This window comes from Coturnix japonica, chromosome 5, assembly GCF_001577835.2.
Source record: "Coturnix japonica isolate 7356 chromosome 5, Coturnix japonica 2.1, whole genome shotgun sequence".
In the NCBI taxonomy this organism is placed as follows: domain Eukaryota; kingdom Metazoa; phylum Chordata; class Aves; order Galliformes; family Phasianidae; genus Coturnix; species Coturnix japonica.
Window position 1 is genome coordinate 38783207 of NC_029520.1, and position 7028 is coordinate 38790234.

Below are 7028 nucleotides of genomic sequence, written 5' to 3' on the forward strand. Positions count from 1 at the left end.
TAAAGTAAATTTTCATTTCCATGTTGTTTAGAAAACAATTTATTTCTGTTCAGTGCACTGTTTACTTAAAGATAAGGGGAAAAATAATAATTACATGTGTGTGTGTGTGTGTATACGCACTGAATAGGCAATACTCACTATAATCCTGTTTAGCACTAAAAAAAGCAAATTTTTAGCTGATGAATTCATTACATGAAGAGAAGACCAAATTAAAATAATATTATCCACACAAATATGTTATGAAACACTAATAAAGAGAATGTCTTATGAAAAAGGCAATAGTAAATGTCAATTTAATATAACCCTAGGAAAATTCTACTGATGTTTATGTCCATTTCTGCTGCTATTATCTCCAAGTCAACTATCAAACAATTAAAGCTCTCCTTCTCATTCAATCCTGTGTGAGCAAATACTAGCCACAGCTGACCAGGGCTAAATCTTGCATTATCCCAAAAGCCAAAGTTAATAAAACTAACGAGGAGAACCAGAGATCCCAGGTTCTCTTGATCTTTGCTGATGTTTCTCAGAGCAGACAGCATTCCAAACACTCTCTGTTGGTACTGAGTGCCTGAGGCACTCAAGGTTGAAGCACACATTTGTTCTCACATAGGCCCATCTGTAAGGTGGGTATCATGCTCTTTTAGAAAGCATTATGACAGTCATAACTGAGTTTAAGCACCAGCCAAGGATGAGCCTTATGTGTGCACACTGCAAAGAATGTCAGTGCCATCTTTTGTCAAAAGTTGTCATGCATTTACAAGGGAACGAATCACACTATTTGCAAATAGCAAGGTTTAGAAATGCCTTTTTTAGCCTCCTAGGAAACAGAAACATGTTATGATGTGCAACTTTTGTATCACAAGTTGTTAACAAGTTGACAATGAAAATAAACGCATGAAATCAATAGGATGTCTATGCATGTAATCAATAGGAAAGAGACTGTGGAGATAAAGGAAAGAAAGCCTTGTGGGCAGACAAGCTTCTTCAGCTTTCTTCTGAAAATGATTTGTTCAGAAGCTGCCTGCTCCCCAGCAGCCTTTCATGGCACTCACAGCAGGTGTTTCATCTTAACAGCTGTGCTAGCCTTTTTATTTTCTTCCCTTACTGTATTCACATTCTGCTTTGTCATCAGTTCAATGTCATTCATTACTGAGAAAATTCTTTCAACCAGCACATTACTGCCTGGGAAAGAAATGCCAGTGCAAATCTAGAGAACACTGGAGAGTGTGAAAACTAAAAATGGATTTATTTTATTAAGTGAAAATCTCTCAGTATCTTTCTTGTACAAATGTCTTTTACCCTCCTGCTAGTTCATCTTGCAACTTCATTTCACCCTTCAATGTATCATTTATAACACTTTCCCTAGCAATTAAAATCACTGAGAATTTTCACCTTCCCATTACAGAATATATTAAAAAGTTCCAATCAGCTGAACATATCTTTACAATGACTGTGGTCTTCATTTCTACCATTGGTGTTAATGCTGAAACACAGTAACTGTGTAACAGTGAAACACAGTTTCACTGGGAACTGAAATGAGTTAGTTTTGTGAATTTAATTCATCAGAGAGATTTGATTCTGACAGGGGACTTTCTCTTGCTGATGAACTGAAGTAAAACCATGCACATACTATGTGAATCTCTATTTGGTGTAGTACAGCATGGGGCAAAGCACTGGTCTACGCTCAGAGCCATATTGGCTAGACAGCTGAAGGTGACTCAAAGTGACCTAAGAGAGTGTGCACTTTTAAAAAAAGATATCCTTTCTGCCCTGTTTTTGACATTCCCAACCACTACTGATAATTCACTGAATGAACTTTACCAGGCGTAACTATCAACTCTGAATACCAGTAAATCCATAAAAATTTGTGTCATTTTTATAGACTGCTTAGAGGAAAAGGTATTCTCTTCATATCTTGATAAGAAGGGAGGTTCCTATGAATCTTCCCAAGCATCTCTGCAATAAACAGAGGATTAGTAGCAAAATTAAACTTCTGTAAATAAATGATACAATTAAATGATTAAATGTGCAGATATTAATTTATATTTGTGAAGACTACAGCAGAATAGGAGAAGCTCAGGTGATATAAGAAAATGCTGGAAAGAATGTCAGAAGTTGCAACTTGTCACTACATTCTAGAACATTTCTTTACCAAAGAAACAGCTAGCCAACAAGACACCAGTTTATTTTGAATAAGAAAGGCAGAAATCTAATCACAGTTATATAACAAAGCTGATAAGGAATCAACTGGGAGAGCAAACTCTCATAAGGGAAATTATACCAGGTTGGACTCATAAAGAAGGTATACTTGTCTTAAATTATCCTAAACAAGTGTGGGGAAGAAAGTTCACAATATCAATGCTCTGAGATTTCTATTCTGCTCAGGCTCATCTCTCATGTTCTTCAACCCAGCCTGGCTCCCACAAAGCCTTTCTGCTCTCTATTACTCTTGCTGGGAGAACATGATAATACAAGTTTCTGTAGCATCCATTCCTAAATTTCATTAGCTATCAGTTAGTCACACACCATATAAAAGGAAATGGGTGGTGGGATCAATGTGCATAAACCCATTTTCCTCATTTCTTCTTGTCTAGCAAGATGAGATGAGGATTTCTCACAGTGAACAGCTGTCTTCCACAGGAGGTTTGTGTGATTCAATAAAAAACATGTAAATTTTACTAACAGTAAAATACTGACAGAGAAATAATGTAAATGCAGTTATGACTTGATATTTTGACCAGTATCAAACATTTTTAAAATCTGTTAAATTTGTTAGACTGTTACAAGTGGTTTAAAGAAACATTACTTCTGGCATTTTTAACACTTTTTGTGTATGTATGATTGATTGTACAAGGAGACCTCAGTCTTCTGACCTTAATAAGAGTGATTAAACCAGTAAAATTGAGTTAAACCAAACCGTGTAAGTGTAAAAACTGACATTCTAGTCCCAGTCATGTCTCCAGCCTGTTGGCAAGCACACCAGATTCCCTCAATTCAGTTTCCCAATCTTTATAGTAAGGATATCAATTAAAAACAAACAAACAAACAAACAAACAAACAAACAAAAAACCTTTTTAAAAAAGTGATAAAAAGTGATATACTTATGTATAATAATATATATGATATTATTCTAAAACAAATGTAAATAATATGTATAATACTTTGTACCTTCTTTTTATAAAAAGCTAAATTCTGTTGATAATCTGTCTTATGTGTCTAAATTAATAGCTTAAGCAACCCCAAAATTCTATATATGTCCATATTGGGAGCTACTGATTTCTACTTTCAACAAGTACAAATTTGTATTAAAAACCTAGAGTCAAGAAACAACCAAATTTAAATGTCCTCTTGATTCTCATGGTTGGCATGTTTTTCAATTGTTCCAATCTGGTCAGAAAATCATTACAGCACAGGAGAAATGTTAGGGCTCTGAACCTTATAGGTGCTCTAAAATGCACGTATGAATTACCCTGTCACTGAGATTGTAACTATTTAAAACAGTAGTCTTTACCGCAAAAATCACTTTTGGTCAAAATTAATCAGCATTAACCCCCTCAAGTATGTTGTATCTAGTATTGGTCAGTAGTAGGCCTTTAAGGAAGAGGAGTGTTTAAATATGCAGTAATATTTCTATAGTAAACTTGAAATGGACTCTTTTTGGAGGAAGGGAGAGTAAAAATAAGTTATCTTAACAACAAGTATTTTGTCCAAATTCCTTCTCTCTGATATAAAACTTCACTTTTTTTTTGCACTGCAGAAACTCCTCAAAAAATTATGCTTTCCTATTTTCTGTTCAGTGTTATCATCCATTCAGGTTTGTTTAATAAATCAAAACTGTTCTACAAGCTCTTCTGAAGTCCACTCTACTTCAGCCAGGGATGGACATGCTGGAGAACACTTGGTCACCAGGCATACAGCCATGTCTACCCACCAGCTTTTGCCTATACTGGTGTCTTGACAAAATAGTTGGCAGACGATTTGTTTTTCTCTTTTGCTCTGGCTAGACTCCGTATGAAAATAACATTTTAGCACAATACCACAACACAATATTCATGTTTCCTCCTCGGCTCATTTCAATTCCCTCCACTAGTTATCCCCAACACCACATTAACTGAGGTCTGCCATCTTTGGACTGTGCATGCTGCCAGCCATCTGAACCAGAAATGTTAAATAAACACACAAAAGAGCTGCTTCTCTGCCACTGTTAGATTAGATAAATCTGTGCCCTGACATAAAAGAACTGAGATGTCTCATACATATTCCAGATCAGCGAGTACCATCTGCTTGCTTTCATTTAGAGCCAAAACCCAAAACAAGGAAAGTTGTCACACTAAGAGAAAGAATTTTTATATTTTGGAATTGCTATAACATGCTGGAATGTATAGTGTGTCAGTGTTTTGCTTAATACCCAGCTGCAAATAATCAAAGAGAATAGGCTGAGTTGCAAATACAGTAATAGAATCAGAATCCAAAGTGACAAAATTCCTCAGTGGGTAGTGTTATGCTGTACAGTCTACAGAGATACAAATTCAGAATTTGAGAAAAATTTTATGCTGATATTGGGTTCATAGTCACTTTTTTTTTAACAGAGCATTTCTATTTGGAAGTGGTTTACATTCTACTTGCACACAACATATTGCCTCCTGTACTTATGCTTTGCAAAAGTTTTGGAGAAAATGGCTGAATGCAGTTAGTGATTCTCACTCAATGCAGTAGTGACATATCAACGCCCATGTGAACTGTAATGTCAAAATGCAGAAAGATTTAAGGAAATATTTACTTAACTTGCTATACATTTGATATATGGAACACATCAGTATAGGTAAGCTAGAGAATAGGATCCTTTAGAATGCCATCAGAAGACATAATGCAGATAGGCAAAGGCCAGGTGTTCTTACATTCCTGAGCCATCAGTACTGAAATCCAGCCAGCACCAGCGAAGATAGGTATCCCATGGAAACAAGTACAGTGAAATCTACAATTCAGAGAGAGGATCGTTCAAAGAAGAAAGCTGACCCTTCCTAAAGGCTTTGAAAAAAGCAATATTAAAGATGAATATTAGGCAGTATATTAGACAGAATATTAGATAGTAGTAAAGTGATCATGACAAGACTGAAGAGCTATTTAGAATCAATGACATACTTGCTGAGTCTGGAAATATGAAACTATGAAGCACATACACTGTGGCAGGTAGTGTAGAATAGCATCTTTTCTCCTTATACTGCTGAAAACCATTTGAATTCATTTATTTTTATTAAGTATTCGGAAGTTATGGGTATAAAACAACCATATGAATATTATTAATGATAAAAATATTCAGAGTCAAATCTTAGTGGAACTATTTAATTTTTCTAGTTCTTTTCTGATTCATAGATTGTGTATTTAGCAGCTGAATCTGGGACATGGGACAAACTGACTTTATTCTAAGATCAGAATCTGAGTTGCCATCTTCTTTCACACCAGCACTGCCATTAAGACATCCTTAACCATTCCGTGACAGTAAGGAGAACCACAGCATCAATCTATATCATTTAGTTTAAATGATGGTATAATGCGCAAACAGGAATTTATTTCACTAATTTTATCCACTTAGCATAATCCTACTGGATTTAGTTTACCTATAGTATAACTGTACAGACATTAACATTCTGACCTGAGTGGAATAGATCTGTCACCTTAAATTGCATTTTTTTATTATTGCGCTATATGAAAATCTAAAACCTCCAGTCAACAGGTGGCATTTTAATATGTCTATATTTGCTGAACAGTTCATAGAATATGAAAGTTTGTATTGCAGAATCTGATAACACACAATACCTTTCACTGACTGCCTAATATCAGAGGTAGCCTAGTTATAACAAGAAAATGAGAGAAGCAAAACATTATTAAATCAGCACCAGTAACTGTGCTTGTTTTTGTATATAAGTGCACTCAATGGCTAAAGGCATACACATAAACAGAAGTACTTCAGTATGTCTCTAATTAGAGCATTACTTCTGCTCTCTGATTATACTGAGATTGTTAATGTTTAATTAAATTTGTTTCCTCACAAAACTTCATTTAATCATGTGAACCTGATCACTTTATTTAACATGCATCACTTACTACATTACCTTGTGGTCCCTCCATGCTTCTGCTGTCAATCTCATTGTGTCTCCTGAGAAGCTTGCTGAGGTTGAACACCAATCTTCCTATGGCTGTGCACAGGATGATGACCAGCATAGTCTATATATGCTATCAAGCTACACATCAGTTAAAATGATTGTACAGATTTACCATTTGCAGTGGTATGGGTCATATATTCAGTGCCAACCAATAAAGTTTATAATCATCAGCTTGCTATTAAAATGAGCACTGGGTAGTTTTTATGTTCTTTAGAGGCTATTTTAAGTGTTTTGTTGACACATGAATCCAAAAAAATCACCTTTTAAATAAAGATGAGGGAAAAGACACAGCTATAGCAGCAGTATTTTTCTCCTGCATTGGCTTATTTAAATCACAGAACTTTCCTAAGTTTTTTTTTTCTGTGCTGGTTCTTTAACTTCAATAAAAATTGCCAACAGCTTTTACCTGTACTTGCAACTTCAATAATGCAATCAAGTTCAAAAATATAGATATGCACTCTGCATATGTCAGAATTATAGAGAAAGCTTTTTCAGTTTGATTCAACTAATCTTACACTTATAATATTATACATTATGTATATTTATTAACAGATAACATGGAAGTACAACTTGAGCAGTGGTTACCTTTGCAACGGCCAACATGTTTTTTAAGATGAGTGTCCTAAGACCAAAGGCTTGTTTTCTATAAATACTAGGTTGACATCAGTGAAAGTTCTGGTGAGTTTCAGAGTTCAGAAAAAAACAGAAAGCTTTGAACATTACTACTACATTTCAAGGAAATGTTTTAAGCACTATTTTTAAAAAGCCATTTTTGCTCATTTTAATAGATAATAATTTGTCTGTAATTACAGTGGGGTCTCCCAGAAGCTGCAGGGACAAGCCATTATATCCATATTACATTAA